An 18,401-nucleotide genomic window follows, 5' to 3' on the forward strand; every position below is an offset into this window, starting at 1 on the left:
AAATACCCATGTATTGTTTTTTATGTTTGCACATGCTCCTGGTATGCGTTCATGTGTCTCTGAGATATCTCAATCAAAAAATAGAACCAAAGTGTGAGAGAAAAAATACAATGCAGTTTTGTTTTTTTCACATTTGCCCTATTTGTGTAATCATGTAAATCAACAGTGCTATTTGGCTTCCAACCGATAATTAGTGAGAGATAGAAAGAGAAAAGAGGATTAAAATATATTGAATTATTAAAAAGGACTACCTGCTGTCCATCACTGTCACTTAACACATGTAAAATGTGAAGTGCTGTCCCAGCAGCCACTGGGTGGACATCTGTTACCACGCACACACACACACACACACACACACACACACACACACACACACACACACACACACACACACACACACACACACACACACACACACACACACACACACACACACACACACACACACACACACACACACACACACACACACACACACACACACACACACACACACACACACACACACACAGGTTTTACAAGTAAAGAGACACCCCACATTTCTACATTAAAAGAAGATAAATATGAATGTGTTTATTGTTGCTGAAAGCCGCACATATTCCCCATATGACTGATATTGTTATGCAACTCCCCAGACACTGAAACACACCAAATCTGACTTGTCAATATGATTTCTTTTGAATTTTTCAATAATTTAGATTCAAAACTTCCATTTGCCCCAATATGACAACCAGTATATTATGAGAATATTTCCATAACAGGCCTTCAAATCCAATAAAATCCTTCATTTGAATCATTGTTTTTGTTACATTTTGATGAATTTAGAGTCCTGCACACACACAATAAAAATAAGCATAAGAGCTGTTCTGATATTAATGTGCAAATGCATTTTTCATATTCAACTTAAGGGGGTAAATGTCATTGCCAAAAATGTGCTTCTAGTCGAACATGATAAATTAATAGACTTGGAAAGGGAGCACATGATGAAAAAACACAGAATAGCATGAGTAGTTTTCTTATTTGAAACGTGTATCCAATAATGTGAAAAATGAACCTTTGTGTGTAATCTTAAGAGAGACAAAATAAGTACACACACACACACACACACACACACACACACACACACACACACACACACACACACACACACACACACACACACACACACACACACACACACACACACACACACACACACACACACACACACACACACACACACACACACACACACACACACACACACACACACACAGGCAGATTAGCAGTGTCCACTTCCATCACACTATGTACCATACTAAGATATGAGACGTGCACTGATTAGCTCTGAAAACATTCAACCTTCTGAACCCTGGACTTAGTGCTTGGCACTTGCATTCATGTTGTCTGCTGGTGCATGCATGTGTGTGTGTGTGTGTGTGTGTGTGTGTGTGTGTGTGTGTGTGTGTGTGTGTGTGTGTGTGTGTGTGTGTGTGTGTGTGTGTGTGTTCCACGAAGCCTGACAAGATGTCCTGCTGATTCTTCTGTTGGATGCGATGAGGTGACGACTGACATGCCTGCATCACTGATAGCAGTCTGTCTGAATAGATTCCCCCCAAATGGGCTGGTGTGTGTGTGTGTGTGTGTGTGTGTGTGTGTGTGTGTGTGTGTGTGTGTGTGTGTGTGTGTGTGTGTGTGTGTGTGTGTGTGTGTGTGTGTGTGTGTGTGTGTGTGTGTGTGTGTGTGTGTGTGTGTGTCTGTTTGTGTGTACGTAGGAAGTTGTCGTACATGTGTGTGTGGGGGTCAATCAAACAAAAAAAATGCTTTGAAGTTACTCTAACATACACTCTCCTTCCAATCACATATTCGTCTTCTACCCATTTTATTTCCTCCCTCTTTCCCCCCACCCCCCAGGCAAACTGTGTGTCAATAATGCTACCAGCTGCTCCACTGCTGCTGCTCTGAGAGAGTGTGTGTGTGAGTGAGTGTGAGTGTGAGTGTGTGTGTGTGTGTGTGTGTGTGTGTGTGTGTGTGTGTGTGTGTGTGTGTGTGTGTGTGTGTGTGTGTGTGTGTGTGTGTGTGTGTGTGTGTGTGTGTGTGTGTGTGTGTGTGTGTGTGTGTGTGTGTGTGTTAGATAGAGACAGACAGAGAGAGAGAGAGGCCTAAGTCTGGTGGACATAAAGGGCTTAATGTGATAGGTAATTATGTAGTCTGATCTCACATGCAGGATTTAAGAGCTAACTATACCAGCCGTCTCCTGGAGACACACACACACTGACGTCTATAAATAACTGTCATATGACGGTCAGATAAACTGATACATGGATACATAGATTAATGGGTGGATAGATTCTGGCCCAATATGAGCAATATAGTGACGAATAAAAAAGAGGAGTAAAATATGACCTTATGAAAATGTTATCATGTATATAAGAAATACTGTGATTTAGTTTGATATTCCTGAACTCAAGCTGTGTATTCAATTTAGAGTAAAATAAAAAGATTAGTAAACCAAGGGCTTGCTCACAAAAATGTCAGATATGAGGTACGTATAAAATACCGATTCTGTTTGATATTCCAACCTTATGTATATAACTGCAACTCATTATTAATTAATATAATTGTGTTATCAATCACAGTGTCTATAGATACTGATACCAAATATATACATGATCAATTCCCAGAACTTAAGCGATATAATCAATTGACAGTCAGAATAAAAAGAAATAAAACTGAAAATACCCAGAGAAAAAATAGCTAAAATCAACATTGTATTTATGATTAATACAATTATTAATTGTTATAAATTATCACTCATTTTTTCAAAATACATATTATGCATAACATGGTGTTTTGCAGTCTTTAAAAGTTCAATCTTGAATAACAAGTTTGACTTAATCTTGCAACTTTATGAATTATAATGTTCAATTCAATATAAATACCTAATTAGTTAGTAGTTGAGTTGGTAAGGAATAAAAAAACCATGCAAGAATTTGTAGGTTTACTCTGCACTTTGTCTCACTCATATGGATGTATACAGCACACATGAATTACTAAAAGACAGTGAAAGAAAAGCTGTAAATAAGCGGGGGGAGACAAATGGCTATTTATATATGTTCCAAAATGTCTTGCTTTATATGTGGGCCCTGCTTCAAAATGTTTTAACAAAGCATGACATAAATCTTTGCAACAAGGGTTCACTTTATGAAGTCAAGTGGATGTCCCTTTTTCCTTTTTAGTTCTATCTCTGTGCTCCCTCATGATACCCTTCCTCACTTCCCTCTGCCTCCTCGCCTCCTCCACTCCTCCCACATCCTCCTCCTCCCCCTTCTCTTTTTGCAACGCCGGGGCACTCCTGTCGTTTGTGTGGCTGTTGATCCTCGTGAAGAAGACAGATCAAATATTTCTCCTCCAGTGTGCGAGGCTTTCCGCTCAGGCCTTGCGGATATGATGATTGGGGCTGATGGACGGATGGGGGCCCCGGGTTTTGAAGTCTGTAACAGACAGCGATGGCTTTGATAGCCCCCGCTCCTCTCACACTGGATCACCACAGACACCAGGCGAAAAGAGAGGAGAAGATGAGGAAAAAGGGGGGTGCTCGTGGGGAACAAAAGCATCTGTAGAGTGGTCAGGGCTGGCGGCGGCAGCCGCAGCCGTCACAGGATTTTTGAAGTTTACACACTGCCCTGCCTTCCAAATCTTTTCCTCTTTTCTCCCCTTTCACTGCTTCCTTCCCCGCAAAGCGTTCTGCTTCCCTATGCCCTTGAACGCCTCACTCTCGCTTTCTGTCCTGCCCTTGGGTTAAACCCCTGGCCGGCAAAACTAGATGGAAGGACTCCAAGTAACTTTTCTCTATCACGCTTCATCCCCTGGATATTCCAAAAACCCTGTCATCACAGTCATTAACCATCATCAACACGGTTTGTGCTTACCTTCGAGAACAAGGAGCGGGGCAGGCTGCTAACATTTGTTACTCTGCTAAAACCCCCCCTAAGAAAAGTTATCAGTCAACACAAGTACACGCAAACAAGAAGCAGAAAGGTCATTCTCAAACTCTTAAACCCCCCTGATACAACAGTGGAATGAAATTATAACAGAGATGCTGAAGTTTCTAAAGATACCCAATAGGATGATTCTGATGGGATTGTTGGGTTTGGATATTTCACCATGTGTATTCATCATATAGCTTTGAAGAAAAGATTGAACAATACATTACACAATATATCGTAAACTTTCAGACAGGATTAGAAAAACTCTTTCCGACCTTCAAGAGAAGTATGGTGAACAGCGGCCAATGTGATAAGTGAAAATTACGAATGAACGTTATATTTTGACGGCTATTAGCTTAAGTGCTTAAATAAGATCTTTGTTTAAGGTAACATGACATAGGCCTTGAGTAGGAGCAAAGGCAGAACAAATACTGCTTACAAATGTGAATTTGAGTTGAGTTAATTTCCTACCGAAAGTTTTAGTTTTAGTTTTTATCAACCATGACCGTTCCTCATCCTTCAACGTTGAAGACGAAGGTTAACTAAACATACTGGGGTACCTTAATTTACCCCAAAGCAATTCATGTAACCTGATGCCACTAAAGGGTGAAATCTCTCATGGATTATTTAAAAGGTAATGTTTATATCGACCTGTCAGCTAAAGAATCATTAAGTCATAAGCCCCTTTCACTTTTTAACTTCAACACGTGTAATGTCCGATTAATTCTCTGTGTGAATAGAACCGCTCATTGTCCGGAGAATACATGGAAAGCCTATTGATTGCAAAACTGGAAGAAAACTAACAACAGAGGATGAAGATGAGAGATTAGCAACACAAAGACGCCAACGAAAAAGTCCAACAGGAGAGAACACACAACATGGACAAACATTTCATATGCAGAACACTTCTGATGCGGAAATGTTCCTGTTGTGTAAAGGGTAACTCCAAACATAGTCTAGAATTGATTCTAGACATAGTCCAGAGTTCATATGAGAAAAGAGCTTCAGTTAGGCAGCAATGACGATCTGAAGTTTAATAATAATTGCTAATATTAGCCATAGCTTGGATAATACCTGAAAGGTTGTAGCAGAAAAAACAGTAACTCCAATGTATTACATTGAGAAACTGTGTGTGTTGTATTGCTTATTAATTCAACTCTTCATTAAACCCTTTTTTGAGTGAGGTGTTTGAATTTTAGAGGACATAAAAGGTGAAAACTGTATTTTTCAAATAGGCAACACAATGGAATGGAAGCCACCTGTGAATCAGTTCAAACCTGTTTTCATATAAAAAGTAATTCAACTTCTGCATCACCGTGTGCTCTCCCCTCTGTACATTACAGTGTTTACAGTGATACTAGTTGACACCCAACAGATGGCTTTTGTCAGGCCTGGAGAGCAAGAGTTAACCCAATCCTCCACTCGCTCGCCCTCCCTCCATCCCTCTCCTCTTTTTAAATGTCTCCCATATAAACAGATTTTGTTGTTGCTTAAAGTGGGCTCAAAATTAAAGCGTATCGTTTTACACACATATTGCATGCATATTACGGAGCCCCAGCTGGTGGCAGGCTGCTCTTAAGAGCCATATGATTAAGTTAGAGGTTGGGGTATCCGATAAGATTGGAGCTCTCCGCCTCTCTCTCTATCTCGCTGCCTATTTTACTGCAAACTTATTAAATGGAGGAAACGACATTATTTCTTTCTGAGTGTATGTGTAATTATTGTCACACACCTGTGACTCCCTGCCATCCACGACAGGGAAGAAAAGGGGGGATGATGAGGAGGAGGGGGGGTAGGAACGAGGTAGAAATGTCGTTGGGAGCAGCGGGAGTCCTCGTTTCAGAAAAAAAGGGAGGAGGATAAGGAGGAAGGGGAAAAACAAGAGAGCTTGTTAATCATGCGCTTTCTGTCACTGGCTGAACACTGATATCCTAATGATTCACGCCGAGATAGTGACATCACATGGGAGAGTGACGGAGAGCCGTGGAAAACAAGAATGGTTGTAGAAGAAGAAAGAGGAGATGACAACCCAGGAATGGACAACTAGTTTAGTGCAGACAAGGTGACAGAACGTTTTTTTTTAAAATGTAAAAAAGACAGAAACTGGGAAATGTCTGAATCTGTTGTTGCATTCCTCACAAACAAAGGCTCGTTTAATTTGAACAGAATGCTGAACAAAGAAACGCTGTTGTGCTAAATGTGCTAAAGGGTAACTCCAAACATAGTCTAGAACTAATTCTTGACATTATCCAGAGTTTATATGAGACAATGGTTTCAGTTAGGCAGCAATACCGATCTACAGTTAAGTTTGCTAAAAGTTGCTAACGTTAGCCACCATTAGCTTCTGATTACACCAGAAAGGTTGTAGCAGAAGAAACATTAACCGCATTGTATTACATTGAGAAGCTGTGCGTGCATCTTCATGATTCACGGCGAGATGTGACATCACACAGGAGTGACACGAGCAAAACTGAAGAAAGGGGAGATAACGATCTAAAGTTTGCTAAAGATTGCTAGCGTTAGCACAATTATCTTCTGATCAAACCAGAAAGGTTGTAGCAGACAAATCTGTAATGTGGTCGTACAAAACAAGGGACAAAGGCAGTTGTAAAATGAAGAAGGAGGAGATGACAGCCCAGAAATAGAGAAGTAGTTTAGCGCAGAAAAGATGACAGAAAATACGGAAACTGGGAAATGTCCTTCTGAATCTGTGGTTGCATTCCTCACAAACAAGCGCTTGTTTAATTTGAACAGAATGCTGCTCAAAGAACGCTGTTGTGAAAGTTTTCCAGCCAAGTTTCAATCTGTAAAATAAATGATTCTCCCTCCTTCTCCTTCTCCCTCTTGAGGCAGACCACCCCGTAGAAGGCAACATGTGATATGATCCTCGGGAGACAAAGGAAATTACCTATTAAGTGGAAGGGATGATCTTCCTTTAGCCACGCTCCAAAAAAGTGAGTCATGATGTTGTAATTGTTTACCTTTGACTCGGCCCATAAGTCTCCCTTCCCATCTCTCTGTTCGGTTGTAACATAATCTTTCGCCGCGCTGCTTTCAGAAGCTTTCACTCTCCTTTTTTTTTCTCTATCTGTTCTAACAGGACAGATGTCATCGCCCCAAACAGTCTGAGTCACTGCACGCCTCCACACCTCTGAGTAACCCAAGGACATCAGGGGAAGGGAGGACTGTCATTTTTACATTTCAGACATTTAGTTGATGCTCTTAGTCATGGTGGCGGTGTCTTGCTCAAGGACACGTGGATGGGAACAGTAATGTAATGAAATCAATCAAAAAAGAGGGTTTGTGTTTGTGACCTCCGGGTATTCTTCTTCTTTTGGAGAGTACAATTGATAAAAGATAGATGGAAAAGCCCCAAAACGTGCTGCACTGTAACGCACTTATCGATTTAGGTCGGGAAGATGTATCTCCGTGTAAACAGGTGTTATTCTGTGAACTCTACTTCTACCTTTTTGAACCTGTGACCTCAATATACTCTCTGTATCCTGTAGTGTGTAACCCTTAAATGGTTTCTGTATCCTGGAGGATACATTGCCAAGATAACGTTATGAAACAGAGATAATTACTCACACATATACTTGTGTTTTGAAGCATACACAAAATATAACATAGCATATGACACCTCTTCTGTGCAATACGTATCTCTTTGTGATTAGCGATATGAAAACTGGACGTTATCTCTTAGTTAGACTATTCGATTACTGTGACATCAATAATAACTGTGATAACTGTGCAATATCCTTTCATTTGTACTACTGGCTGCTCTCACACTACTTTCTACATGCCACACTTATGTTTTTCAATACTGCTCCTGGAATAAAGTCAATTTCCCCTCTTTGGGAGGAGAATTCTGATTATGATATTACTCAGATAATCAGGTATCATAAAAAGGTGTAATAACAATGTAATGTATGTGTAAAAGCAGTCAAAATAATGGATGTAATATGGTTTTAATATCGGTGTAACATGGGTGGAATAAAGGTTGAATATGGATGTAGTTGAGGTGTAATATGGGTGTACTCTGGGTTCAATAATATACCCTAAATTGGCAATCTATCGTGCAAGATACAGTTGGGAAAAAAAGAAATGAAATTGTGTAATTATACATTAGAAAAGGGCAATTCATAATTTCTTTTCTTAAACTATGGCCTTGTGCTAACCCATTCTAGGGTTAATATCAGCTGCTTTATGGTAGAGCTTGTACAAAAAGCTACTCAGGAACTTTTTGAGGTTTCTAGTCAGCTGTGGGAGTTCAGCAGGATTGAAAAGGGTTGTTTGTCTGTGCCGATACAATTTCCCCCACATCTGAAAGGGAAAGAAAAAAACGTATGGAAATAGCATCGCTGAGCGAGCGGGCTGCATGTGCTTTTTTTGGGTGTAACGTTTTAATAGAAAGCAGATGGTTACAGATGCAGGGGCCGAGCGCTCGGTGATGACACATCTTTAATATTTTAGAGTGGTCTTTGCTGTAAATGTTTGCAGCAGCTGTTTTCCGACGCTGTACATTTACAGCATTTTTTTCTCTCTCTTCTGTGTGATTGTGTGTGACTGACAGCTATTGGATTTACTGTAAATTACAGAAATGAATATGGAAAAGTGATGAAAACGCAGCGAAAGGGGTGGAGGCTGCACGTGTGCGTGTGTGTGTGTGCGTGAAGTGTGTATGCCCAACTGTTTGCCGCTGAATCAATTCCTCGTCATTCTGAACCCCGCTGATTATTCTCTTATTTTAGAACGAGGCGGCTCACACTGCAAAGTATAGGATCTCATATATAATGAGATGGAGGAAGAAGGGAGATAAATATATATTTGTATCAGGTTTGCATTGTGGCTTTTTAATGTCAGCGGCGAGGAGAAAGGGGTTCCCGTCCATCTTTTTGATTCCAGGCGATTGTCATCAATTCTTGGCATTTAAACCACCCTCTTCAAATATTTGAAATGCAAATACAGCTGTGTATGCCCAGCCAAATTAAAAGACACACAGGAACGAAGAAAGAAAAGGGAAAAACTTTTGAAGACATCATTTTTTTCTACCATCATCCGAGCATGCATTGTCAAACACTCTTTGTCTCTTTCCCGAAACAGCAGGCAGATAATGCGGCTCTCTGCAAAACTGATTATATATTTTTTTTAAAAGACAGTCTTTATCTCGCCCTTGGCTTTACTGTCGCTGTTTTCACCTCACGAGGTGTGTTCGATTATGTTCTTTCCCCCCCCCCCCCCCCCCCCACAAGACAAAATATGATTCACATTTTTCCCCCTCTCTCCATCTTTCTGGCGCTACAGTTATTTAAACATCAATAGCAATGTGTCTTCTTTAGCACACACTCTTTCTCATATTGATATTTGTATATGATCATTACTTTGGGCCCCTGCACGCTTTGTTATACTGCGTCAGCTTCAATAGATGTAAGATCCAATACTGCAACCTCTGACATTCAAGCCCTCCCAAATAACCGATATACTCACTTTATTGTGTACGGGAGTTTATTCAAAGACCAAACTGGATGGAGTAAATATTGCAATAAAAAAACTAAAGAGGGACTTAAATTGTATGTAAGGTTGGTTGGCTTGAGCATTTTCTCTGTAAGCGTTTATCAGATATCAGAGAAAAATACCCTCGTGAAAAACAACATTTAGTTTGAGTTAACAGCCTGGAAGAAAGACATGTTCTTATAAAACTCCAGGTAAGCTGACGGCACTCTTTCACAAAGAGGGGGAAACAAGAATGGGAAAAAAAAGAGTTGGGCCTCACATCTGATGAAGTTGCTGAATATTTGTTTTCTTAATTAACAAGGCAGGCTCAGATGATGAAGAGGATGAAGAGGAAAAAAGGGAGTGTTGGAATGTTTGGTGATGGACGGATGGTGTTGATCGCATCATTAGCAAACAAAAAATAATCAAAAGACGTCTTAAAAATTTGGGAAATGTTCACAAATGCTATTTCTTCTTTACGACGCATACGGAAACGAAGCAAAGTTTAACAAGGAGTGTGTGTGTGTGTGTGTGTGTGTGTGTGTGTGTGTGTGTGTGTGTGTGTGTGTGTGTGTGTGTGTGTGTGTGTGTGTGTGTGTGTGTGTGTGTGTGTGTGTGTGTGAGAGAGGAGGAGGGATAAGATGAGGGTTGGCAGGAGGGGGGGGGGGATGACTACCTGCAGAGAGCCAGCGTCCAAATGAGAACATAATAACAACATCAGAGAGCGACTGTCTGCGCGATGACAACGGTATTAGAGAGAAGTCAGATAATTAAGAAACGCACTTAGTGTTTTGTCAAAAGTGGCCGTCAGTAGCGGAGATGGAGTTTGTGGCCCCGTGTGTGTGTACCTGGGTAATGAGTCTGGAAAAAAGATGAAGGAACAAAGGAAAAGGAGGAAAAAAACTATAAACAGTGAGAAAATCATCAAATAATTGAAATGAAAAGTTGCGTTCGTTCGCACGAGGATGCCAACTCGTATTCTGATGGAGCTGTCCAGTCAGGGAAAATGTCTTGGATTGGAAGCAAACAAGAAGGGGTGGCAGAGGATGGGAGGGAGGGGAGTATAGAGGGGAGTTGAGGGGGGGGGGAGTGGGCTACAGAAATAAACCCAACTCCCATCTGATGAGCAGCTTGTACATAATACCGAATCCCCCTCTCTTGCCAAGTCTGCTTTCTTGATACAGAAACACGATAAGTGCAGATTTTTCCCAAAGATTCCCTCATTTGTCCCACCTCCCCCCCAAGTTTTCTCTTTTGGCCCTGGAAGCACTTCTTCTTCTTCTTTTGCCGGTGCCACGGAGAATCAGGTGTTTTCTTGTCACCCATGATAATGAAATTAAAAAGAAGAACTACAAAAAAAAAAACATTTATCTCTTTCGCGCCCAATGACTACAGGACAGACGATGTGGCCATCTTGATATCGTTTGTCATCTGTCAGGCAGCGTTGACCTTGCGATGAATGCAAGGACTGATATTGTGGAGAAGAGAGAGAGAAGACGGAGGGGGAGACAGAAAGAGAGAGGGCTGTTGTTTTCGGTAATAAAGACAACATTTATGCCTTCCATTCGCACTGCCAGTTAAAAGAGGCACACACATGGAAATCCATTATGGAACGCTACTTAAAAGTGTGACCAATCCTTGTTCAGTCAATTAGAGTCTGGAGACCGAGAATATGATGTTTGTCTGTTTAGCCCCCCGACTCATACAGATCAGCGTGGATAGAGAGATTTTTCACAGTGGAAAAGATTGAGAAGGAAAAAAAGAGAGATGTGGAGGGGCAGCGTAGCCAAGCTCTGCTTATCTCTTTTCTTCTTTCTTTTTCTCCTCCTCTCTTCCCCTCCCATATACAAAAGCATTAATGTGCGTAGCTATGTGCTTTGCCATTGTTCTGTGTTTAAAAGCTTAAAAAGGGGACGTTGTTTGTGTAACTGGCAGAGTTGGCGGTGCGCGGCCGTGTCCAAAAGCCTGTACTTAAAGTTGCTCGGCGAAGGAAAATAAGGCTGCGTGGAAAAAAAAGAAAGCGCTAGAAAAGCAAGTTAATAAGAGTGGTTACCCCAGAATGAGCGGGGATGAGGTTTCACATTAAAAAAGATTTATCTTAAAGTGTGGTGCTAATCCCCTCAATTTTAATCCCCTCCCCAACCCCGGACCCTCTGCTCGCGCACCCCTTTTCATTCCTTCTGAGGCATAATAAAAAACTGTAAACCATAAAGTTCTTACAATTTCTGGAAACTGGCAACTGCACGGCGCCTTGATTTTACAAGGATTCCTGGCCAGTGAATCACGGAGCTCCGAGGACTCATCTCTCTCACAACAGATTATTAAACCAAAGAGGAAGTCATGGGGTACGGTGGAGGGCAAAGAGGACAAAGGAACAGAAGAAGAGAGCAGGGAAGGATGTCTGCTGTGACCTATTTGACGACTGTGGTGCTGGTGCTGATAGGTACTTAGAAGTAGTAATATCCAGATGTGGATAGTAACTACGTTTACTCAACTAACTACTGTACTTAAGTACAATTTTGAAGTACTGTATTTTTTACTGTGTTTCCCCAGCTTTAGTGACAAGTTACTTTTAAGATTTAGATATAAGCTTATTCAATGTATAAATCTATTATTTAACACATTTTGACAAATCATTATAGGTTAAATGATCCTGTGTATAATCACTCAGATCAGATCAGTTCCACCTTCACCAGATGTGATACACACACTAACACATCAGAAATCATCGAATCTGGAAAAGGGCAAGGGCAAAGAGTATTTTGACTTTGACTTAAAGTACATTTTTCATACTTTTGTACTTTAACTTGAGTACGATTTTAAATACAGGACATTTACTTGCAACAGAGTATTATCTTACAACTTACCGTTCCTACGTGTACTGCCACCAATAGTAATACCTATAGTTTAGAAATACTCTGTTACAAGTAAAAAAGTATAAGCATCAATATAGTCTTAAAAGTACAAAAAATGTAAGTCATGCTGAATGGAAATGTTAATATATATGATATTGTTTTCACTGAGTTATCCATTAATATGTTCGTCGTTTTAATTATGCAGCTGACTTTTTATACTGTCAGAATTCTATGACAGCACATTATAATTCAATAGATTTGTATTAATAATATTAACCTGCTAAGTGGCTAATATTCTGACATTAATGAAGAGGAGTATGTTATTTCCTTCCAAATTGTAGCGGAGTAGAAGCATATGCATTACATTGGAATACTTAACTTATACTTGAGTAAATGTACTTAGTTACTTCCCAATATTGGGTGTGCTGCCATGCTTTCTGTCACACAGCCTGTGTCCACTGCAAGCTGACTGAATCAGGAGCATATGGATGTATGAGAACCTCAGCCCACTTCATGAATATTTGATTCATATTTCCTGTGTGTGTGGGAGAGAGAGAGAGAGAGAGAGAACCAAAGAGAAAGAAGGAGAGAAAGGAAAGGGAGGACTTTTTTTCTCTCTTTCACTTGTCATTGCAAAAAAATCACAAGGCTTTACTTTGTGGCATTCTAATCATAATTGCCAATCCTGAATACAAATCTCTCAGCGCTAAACACATTGAGTGAAATTGAAATGACAAAACGAAGCTCATATAACGGTGTAATCAAAGATACATTCAGTGGGGGGGAGGGTTTGGGCAGGGGGAGATAGAGGAGGAGAGAAAAAAAAAGTTGAGCCAGTAAGAGATGAGGATCAGGGGCCAGTTATTAGCTGGGCCCCGGGAACAAAGGGCTCCAGTGTTGGAGGCCAGCTTAACACTGAGCCAGTTACTGTACCTTTCAAAACTAATATGTAACCATATCTGTTTTAAAAGGACGATTCATATTACTGTGAATGCATGAGGAAAGTTGTTCCCATCCTTGCGACCCAGGAAACTCGAATCCCACTCGTAATAACCACCCCCCCCCCCCCCCCAACCACACACACGCTCAATTGCAGGCCTGGCCTTTTGTTGCAAAGCATTTAAAAAAGATGGCGACATTAACATTTTCTGTAATGATGTAAAACATCCTCAGCTTTTTTTGACAGGACAATGGTGCTTATTGTTGCCGTGGCGACTCCAAAGGTCAGTGTGGGTGTGGCCGGGCGGACAAGGGCGGCACTGAATGAAAATTGGGTTATATGTGATCAACTAAGTTATTAATCAGATTAAAATGGATTCCCTCTGCCTTCTGTTTAACAAGGAGGGAGGGGAGGGAAAAAGGAAAGGAAATAAAGACGGATAGAGAGAAGCAAGAACAATAGGCCAGTGTTTACCCGCGCAAGAGCAAAGCGAGTCATTGTTTTCTGAAGTCATTGTCGTCGTCAAGTTTTTTGGATAACCGGTCCGTCTAAAAGCAGGTGCTTTTGCCCCCTAGCTTCATCCAGGTAACCTCTGTAATCCTGATTAAATCACTGTAATTAGAACAAGCATTGCTCCTCCGCCCCCATACTTCCCTAATAAAACAATGCAGCAGTGTAAATCCGGTCGCTGGGATTTGCGAACGCAACAATGCAGTTTATATCCATCTCTGCCGAGGAATTAAGTGTATTTTCTAACTGCTAATGTTATAATGTTGCCGCTTTATTTGTCTCGACGCTCGCTATTCTCTTCCTTATTCCCCCCGCGGTTTGTGTTCTCACTCGCTGTGTTTTCTTTTTTTATTATTCCTAGCGCAACTTTGTTTATTTGCGTCTTTATTTATTTGCTTCTCGTCGCTTTTTGATGTTTAAATCAAACACGTTTTTAGCGAGTGGTCGGGATCATCCTCCGCCACGGGAAATAATGCAAGTTATTTGTCTTTAATTGCCACGGAGCTTTTCAAACACGCCAACTTGCTGCCTATGTGTCTATACCTGTGTATATTTTTTGTTTTTATTAGTAACACTGCACGCCTCCATTGATGTGGAATAACAGAGGAAATAAAAGTTGACATAGTTTCCTCTTCTTCTTCTTTTTTTTTTACCCCCCAACCCCCTGTTTCCCCCCCTCTCTGCCTTGCTCTCTGTTGTTTTTTATATATCTGTGTTTTTCCTTGAAGTTGCTGCGGCATTGTCTCATTATGTGTCGACTGGCTGTGTAAGTGTAGTTATTATGCCTGTGTGACTTTGCCTGCCGGTACTGTTCTTCCTCTCTCTCTGTCTCTGCTGTCTCCCCCCTCGGAGGATGAGGAGCTTTATGAGTACAACTCCTCTGAGGCGTCCCCCTCACATCTCCGGGGCGCCTGGGGAAGGGAACGTTGCATTCTTAAGAGGAGCAACTCAAACTGAACAAAGTCTACAGGAGTCAGGGAAGAAAGAAACAAACAGCAAACTAACGAGATGGGAAGCGGAGATCATGTCAAATATATCGGGTTGGAAGGCCAATTTATAACCCATTGTTTCATGTTTCGCAATATTGAATACGTGGAGAGGGTATGCATATATACATAAAAGCACTTGATTTCCACTCACACACATATATAGAGTGTTCCAATGTGATCTCCGGCTCCCTGTAACCTCCCCGCTCCCACGCTGTCTTCACTCCTGTTTCCCCCATCCTGCTTCTAAAATAATGAATAGAATAATTGTCGTGTAACTTTGCAATCATCCAGCATTCGTCTCTGTTCCTTTTCAAGGGCAACTTGATACTGCCCTTCTTTCACTGTACTGTACTTCCAGGAAACGTGATGTGGCCAATACCATTGTCAGTATTAGCGAATATGGTCTGAGAAAAGAATGGGAAGCCTTTTTCAAAAAGGACCTTTCAGCGGTTGATATCTGGGGAATTAGCGAGGGAAAATATTTTTAGAGTTATCACATTCTGCTAGAGTGAGAAAGAAAGAAATGAGCAACAGGTACCATCCTCGGGGCTTGACAGCAGCTATTACACTTAATTGCTCTTTGAAAACTACACTATTTGCACTTTTGGGTGACAAGGTGATAATTCACCTCTGCACAAGTTAAACTGGCAATGCTGTTGCACATGTGAAATAGCACCTCGCCTTCGCCACCTGTCAAAGCTGTCATCTCGGCATGGCGGAGGCGCACAATGAGAGCCGGGGGAAGTGTATCACCAACAGTCGTCATCTACTTCTCGACTAAAAGACAGACAGACAGGCCTCCAGACGGCTTAATCACTGGAGGAGCCCATGCCCTCCAGCAACAAGGAGAGAAAGAAAGACCAGAGATAAAGAAAAAGGGAGGATCCTGGAGTGTGGGAAAGTGAAATGCAGGGATCTGAGAAGAGAGGAATTACTTGCTTTGGTCCGAACAGAGAAACATCCGTGGTTCAGTTTCAGTCGGTAGGATATTGGTTAAACTCTGCTTGAAGTTTTAATCAGGTTAAGCTGTTTACAAGGACTGGTCAAGGGGCAGAACACCAAGTGCGCTTATTAACCATGTTATTAGTTTTTTGATCATGAATGGGATGTGAAAACAAAGCCAGAATTTCGTATATTACTATGATGATTGTGCTTCATTGCAATTTTGGACTGCAATTTTGTATTTTCTAGCATTGTTGATATCCTATTTCTTGAGATCATCCCTAAAAAGAAGTGGCAATGGACAATGAACCCAGACAATTGGACAAGACTTACAACGAAAACTGGAATGTGTCAAAGATTAAATAACACAATGTTCCTCCTCTAGTTTTACCAATATGATACTGTCAATTGTGGAAGACAAACCACTGCTGCTGTTAAGGCTAACTTTTTTTTAAGATGGTAACAATACTATCAAAACTGTCCATTGGGATTATCTACAGTATGACTTCCTGTTTAACTCTGATCTATCATATTTGCTACACAAAGTGTTACTGTGCAATGTTGAATTACCCACATCTTGGGGGCACTCAATATCAGTTTACCTCCAAATGTACCAATGGCATGGATACATTATTATATGTTCTTTTAAAATGTCTGATTGTATGAAGGCTTATGTTTCTTGCCATGTCATGCTGCAGTGTTCCTTGATTTTAGCAATTATTTTGGTGAGTACAATATTACCCTGGCAATAAAAGGGCCAAAACCACAACATAGGAAGTTCCAAGGTAATTAATACCAAATGATCAACGACAATACTGCTCTTTGGGTTGTTTCAAGATGGTAACCCCCTATTTTCAAAACTTGGTTGAGGATTAGTAATCTCGATTGGTCAATGTGCAGCGAGTCTCGTAAGGTTTTTTACAAGGTTTCTCAAATCTAGTACCTCCCATTTTACTATCAGTGCAGACGCTTTTCTGATTGCTCTCGCCTCTGCTTACTTTTTTATGCTGATTTCCTATTTTTCTTCTCTGAAAACTTAAAGCAGCGGCTCCTGGACATTAACTTATCACTGGGACAGTTACTCTTCGTAAATAAATGGAGGGTTTCAGCCATATTTCAATATTTTTACGATAACCTCAGTCTTACAGTAGCGTGGCCTAGCAACAGCTAAAGCCTGGTACTGCATATTATTTAGCTTAAGCTAGTTAGCAGCAAAATGCTTCCGTTCTCTACACATGACTTCCACAAACTTCTACAGAAGATGGCTGTGTTGGAAATGAAAATGCAATGGTTGGAAGTTAATGTGGAAGTGAATGGACTAGGTTGGAATGAGACCACTTTACCAGTGTTGGAAAAATAATGGACAAAGGCATGCAAACTCACAGCTAGTTAGCAGCTACAAGGATTCCAAGGAACAGGACGGCTGTGTACCGGGTAATAATCTACAAGTGGTAGTCCTCCCTGGAACTCTCTGGGTGCAATGCCGAAGAGTAAATCATTTCCATAGGATTTGGGAGGACGAATAACAGGCAGAGCCCAGCGCTCTGAAATCTGTGATGCGACCGGCTGGCTTGCATTGTTACCACCCAGGAAGAGTGCCTCTTCAACCCCTCTTCATACTAGGAAACAGCGTGGACAGCTGCTAAAGGGAGAACTACAAACAATCCTCCTAAACCACCAAGTGTGCCAATCCAGAACAGATACGCTCCACTGACCCAGAACCGGAGATCTCTTTCTGATGACCTGGATAACCTGTCCTCTTCACACAACAGGGTAAGGACCAACAGCTTCTCCAAAAGTAAAAGGCTAGAGGGAAAGCTAACGACTGGGCCTGAAACTCTGATTGTGGGTGACTCTGCTGTAAGAGATGTAAAACGTCTGTGTAGTAAGAACAACACCAAAGTCCGGACTTTCGGCAACAGTTCTAAATTGGTTTGAATCCTACTTAAAGGACAGAAAAAACATTGTTTCTATAGGTAAATACGCATCGAGTGACAAATATGACATGTGGGGTTCCTCAAGGCTCCATCTTGGGCCTCTTCTCTTTAACATCTACATGCTACCACTGGCTCAAATAATGAAAACTACAAAATAAGTTACCATAGCTATGCGGATGACGCCCAAATGTACATAACCATTTCATCAGGAGACTATGCTCCAATTCAAACACTGAGTAAGTGCATTGAACAAATCAATGACTGGATGTGTCAGAACTTTCTCCAATTAACCAAAGATAAAACTGAGGTAATGGTTTTTGGAGCCAAGGCAGGACGTATAAAAGTTAGAATAAAGCCAGAAATCTAGGTGTAGTCATGGACTCTGACCTGAGTTTCAACAGTCACATTAAACAATTATTAAATCAGCCTACTATCACCGAAAGAACATATCTAGGATTAAAAGACTAATGTCACAGCAGGATTTGGAAAAACTTGTCCATGCTTTTATCTTCAGTAGACTCGACTACTGTAATGGTGTCTTTACAGGTCTCACTAAAAATCTATTAGAAAGCTTCAGCTGATTCAGAACGCTGCTGCTCGAGTCCTCACTAACACTAAGAAAGTGGATCACATCACTCCTGTTCTGGAGTCTTACACTGGCTTCCTGTGTGTCAAATAATTGATTTAAAAATACTGCTGCTGGTTTATAAAGCTTTGAATGGTTTAGGCCCAAAATACATTTCTGACTTCCTGCTAAATTATGAACC

At 41.0% G+C, this 18,401-nt stretch overlaps 1 long non-coding RNA gene across 1 annotated transcript in view; it reads right to left on the minus strand.

The window, feature by feature from the left end:
* The window catches only part of LOC307027211, a 37,641-nt gene extending 22,405 nt beyond the window's left edge, over window positions 1–15,236 (minus strand). The window contains exon 1 of the long non-coding RNA XR_013804566.1: window positions 14,907–15,236. This is a non-coding gene — a long non-coding RNA (uncharacterized lncRNA). The remainder of the gene's footprint in view (window positions 1–14,906) is intronic.
* Window positions 15,237–18,401: the final 3,165 nt, after the last annotated feature.

Source organism: Notothenia rossii, assembly GCF_949606895.1.
Source record: "Notothenia rossii genome assembly, chromosome: 2".
In the NCBI taxonomy this organism is placed as follows: domain Eukaryota; kingdom Metazoa; phylum Chordata; class Actinopteri; order Perciformes; family Nototheniidae; genus Notothenia; species Notothenia rossii.